We start from the raw sequence: 4,128 nt of genomic DNA, 5'->3' as shown, positions 1-4,128 counted from the left end.
CCCCCAAAACCGTAAAACCTCATGAACAAGGAAAAGCCACAGTCCACCGTTATGTGTTCATAAATACATACAGAACTTGACATGATACATAACAATGAAATAATAGTCATAATAATTATAATAATAAAAACTTGCAGTTCACTGTGACTTAAATTAGTGTAATAACCCAGTGTTTACTGAAAGGGTGAATCTCTTAAATATGGCACGTTTATGTGTATGATTGTGTAAGGGTGAAGAAACATTAAAAATAAAAAATGATAATATAATAATAATACAATTAATATATATTGAAAATAATAATAAAATAACTAGGTGGTAATAATATGGGAGGAATGAAAAATAAATGTGATATTTAGAAGTGTCAGCTATTGTAGTATAGAGGGACCTTGAGAGCTGTCTGTTGAGCATAGACTGTATATAGGAACATTATATACACCGTGATGTCACCCATCGGTTGGTGGACTGACGTTTTGAAGCTTTGAGTTTTAGCAACCAGGCGAGACACAAGACGGTGGAGCTAAGTAGGGATGTCACGATACCAGAAATATAGTAGTCGATACCGATACCAGTGAATTTCCATGATTCTCCCAGTTCGATACCATGGGAAAAAAAAGAAAAAAAGTTAAATGAGACTTTATTGCTCAGGTAAAGCTCAACGACTGTAAGAAAACAGCAGAGGTTGCACACTCTCATGGCTTTCAAGAGAGCGTCGGAAAGGGCTGTCTGATGGCGAGGTAAAGCGTCTCGTGACGGGAGCATCAGAAAAAAATATTTTAGCCACATAAAAAAAATCTGTCAGTTATATATATATATATATATATATATAACGATATATTAAAATAGAAGAATATTTTCACCAGTTTACTGTGTTGAAGCAGCACATCTTGGTTGGCGCTAGTATCTATACCAGAGGTCTGCAACCTGCGTCTCTTCAGCTCCTCTCCAGTGGCTCCCTGTGGATCTTTAAAAATGGAAATGAATAACTGTTTTTTTGTTTACATTTTCATTTCGATTCATCATTGTTGTAGGTCTATGGTACGACGCTACGACGGAGTATTAGGGCCACATTGAGGGAAAAAATAAATTTGAGATTTAGAGAATAAAGTCATAAAATATAAAAAAATTAAGTCATAGTTTAACGAGAAAAAAAGTTATAAAATTATGAGAATAAAGTCATAATAGTATAAAGTAGTAATTTTACGTGTTATTTTCTTTTTTCTCGTAATGTTACTACTTTTTTTCTCGTTTAGTTATGACTTTATTCTCGTAATATTCTGACTTTATTCTGTAAATCTCAGATGTTGTTTCCCTCAATGTGGTCCTAATACTCCGTAGTACATTGTCTCTTTGGCCCTCACTGCATTAGACTGATATACTATATACTTAGACTATAAACTGTGTTACCTTCATCACAATGATCACATGTTTTGCGGCTCCAGACAGATTCTTTTTGTTTGTTTTTACCTAAAATGTCTCTTTGATAGTAAAGGTTGCTGACCCCTGAGCTAGTCAACCTCCTAGCATCATATGAATCATTTGGTGCTCCCCCCCCTTCATCCTCTGTGTCCTTTCTTAACCTCTTTTTTGACCCTCTTCTTCTTCTTTACATCTTCTACATGCTGGTTAAACTTTCATTTCAACCTCAGCAACAATGTCTTAAATTATTGTCCTCATTGTTGTCAACACTGTCACAGCCAGTATTGTCATCATTGTCATTCAGGGACTGCTCCGTCATCACAAACTCACTGAGTGAGTGATGGCCGGTTGCTGTAGTCCGTCATGACGCCGGCTTTCCAACAAGGAGGTTCCTAGTTGTTGTGCGTCATATCTTCCCGATCACTGAGAGTAAACGGGTTGGCCGTACAAGTTCATTCACACATTTATGTCAACATTACCAATCATAAAATAAACTGTTATGAGTATTTCCACATTTTTCCTTCATGGTTTTTGCTCCAAGACGGTTTCATGTGAAACTGTACACCAGACATGTCAGTGTGGATTGAACCCCGATCTTCTCTTAATCAGCACCAAACTATCACCTTGTTCATTCATCTTAACTAAAGAGATTATATTATTTAATTGTCACAATTAATAGTTGTGCATCTTTAATCCACATTACAAATGTGTCTATTTTTTGTATTTGTATAACAAGCACATACAATTAAATGGCACAAAATATGTATGCTCAAGAGCAGGTTATATATGGTTTGCACTCTTTCAAATGAAGACACTTGGGGCCCTATATTTATCAACCAGCCCAAGCAACCACTCCAACAGTTGACCTTGAAATTGGGTTTGCCCGTCTGTGTGCTGTTTTTGTGCCCGGTGCATTGCACACAGTGGAAGGAGAGGAACAAACAGGTCATTGAAATCAGGCAGCACAAAGAAAGGTGATGATATTTAGGTGGAAATGAGGTCGCTACTATGCTGCCAGTCTGGTGATTTTATCAAGTAAATACTTGATGGAAATGCACAACAGTAACATTATAATGTTTAAAATCTAAATAAACCATTTTAATTAAACACTCTCTAACAAGTAGATGTATTCAAATCTTGTCATCGTCTCATCTTAGTCATGGAAAAGAAGATCGTTGACGAACATATTTCGTCACAGTTTCCGTTAAATTAGGTTAGGTTGTAACGGCCCGAGGTCAAGATGGCTCACAGCTCTGACCGGGAGCTTTACAGCATCACTCGCCCCGGACCTCGGCTCAGTTAAAACTATGCAGTGCAGTGGTGTAGGCAGAAATCACAGTGTGGGGGGGCACAGAGATAATCAGGTGGGCCTGTCCCGTCCAAGACCAAACATCTACTGATAAGATTCTGAAAGACAGATGTTAACCACAACAGGCCATGCACCACAGTTTAATCCTACAAGCCTTCATCATCATCATCATCATCATCAGAGGGAATGTTACAGGTCACCTGACGTGTATATTTATCTTCTCTCTTCACTCTTGTTCAGATTTGTTGACCTCGTTTTTAGCTTCATTTCTTTTTCTGTCGTACAATGAGAGCAAAATAACCAGAGTCAGATTCCTGGTGGCCTGATGTGTGTAGGTCTACTCATACCTGGACAACCAAGAAGACAAACATAAACAGCATAGCATAGCATAGCATAGCATAACATAACATAACATAACATAACCTGGCATGGCAGCCACATATTCATACACACAGCTGGCAGCAACATCAGCATAAAATCCAATTTGTATATCGAACATAAACTATATAAACCCAATAAACAATAATAATGAAATCGGCCATTAGTCCATAACTGTAAATAATCTTACTGTTGATGATTCCAGCAGGAGACGACGGGGCTTCTTAATGTTGAACACTGAAATGACTTCATAGTCCCTTTCAGAGGTGAGCGGGGTCAAAGAGTTCAGTCTGATGTGATGTCCTGATGCCAGAGTCTTCCACCAGTAGGCCTTGTTCTGGGTCCAGTAGGGTGAGGAGGGCAGTTCGCCTACAATAAGTTACACAATGATGAAGCCAACTAGGGCACTAAGTCTACTAATTCAGCTGTAGATCACAGCTTTAACACAAAGGTTTGGAGGCCGAGGACAGAACAAGGCTGCTGTCAGACTACTGTCAGACTACCTGAGCATTTTAAACTGCAGAGATGATGTTTGGACCAATCAGCAGAGAGATAGAGCACCTAGATGGGAAACAAAGATCCTCACCAGACAAAGACACCCACTCTGACACAAAAACACAAACACATTTCAATATACGGTTGAGAATGGTTGCTGAACTTCTTCCTCCTGCTCCTCAGGCTTCTGTTCCTCAATTTGTTTTCACCGGCGTTGGTTTGATGTTGGTTTGTTGGGCGGACAACTGTAGATTCTGCGTTTTTTCCCATTAAACTCTACAGTTGAGTTGGACCAAAGCACGCTTGGTGATTGTTGGAAAGAGTGACGACGACAGTTTAGGTGAGTTTTTATTTTGTTTTTCGTCCAGTTTGAATGAAGTGTTTTACGATGCTCCGCTACGTACAGCTGATCTCAACATGAACTAAAATACACATGGATGATGGCGCAAGCTGAACGGAGAGGGGGGGCATCGTACTCCGGCAGCTTGGCGGAGGTCTGCGCATTAAATGTAACAAATTGAAGTTTAATT

The 4,128-nt window shown here is 39.0% G+C and overlaps 1 long non-coding RNA gene across 1 annotated transcript; it reads right to left on the bottom strand.

Annotated features, from left to right (window-relative positions):
- Window positions 1–614: 614 nt before the first annotated feature.
- Window positions 615–3,589, bottom strand: LOC141778226 (uncharacterized). Its single transcript, XR_012596010.1, has 4 exons — window positions 3,294–3,589; window positions 2,926–3,000; window positions 858–961; window positions 615–743 (listed from the first exon to the last, which is right to left on the bottom strand). It is a non-coding gene; the product is annotated as an uncharacterized LOC141778226 (long non-coding RNA).
- Window positions 3,590–4,128: the final 539 nt, after the last annotated feature.

The sequence above is a fragment of the Sebastes fasciatus genome, chromosome 12 (genome assembly GCF_043250625.1).
Source record: "Sebastes fasciatus isolate fSebFas1 chromosome 12, fSebFas1.pri, whole genome shotgun sequence".
Classification (NCBI taxonomy): domain Eukaryota; kingdom Metazoa; phylum Chordata; class Actinopteri; order Perciformes; family Sebastidae; genus Sebastes; species Sebastes fasciatus.
The sequence above is the reverse complement of the archived record's forward strand: the minus strand, read 5'-3'. Positions and strand labels throughout refer to the sequence as shown.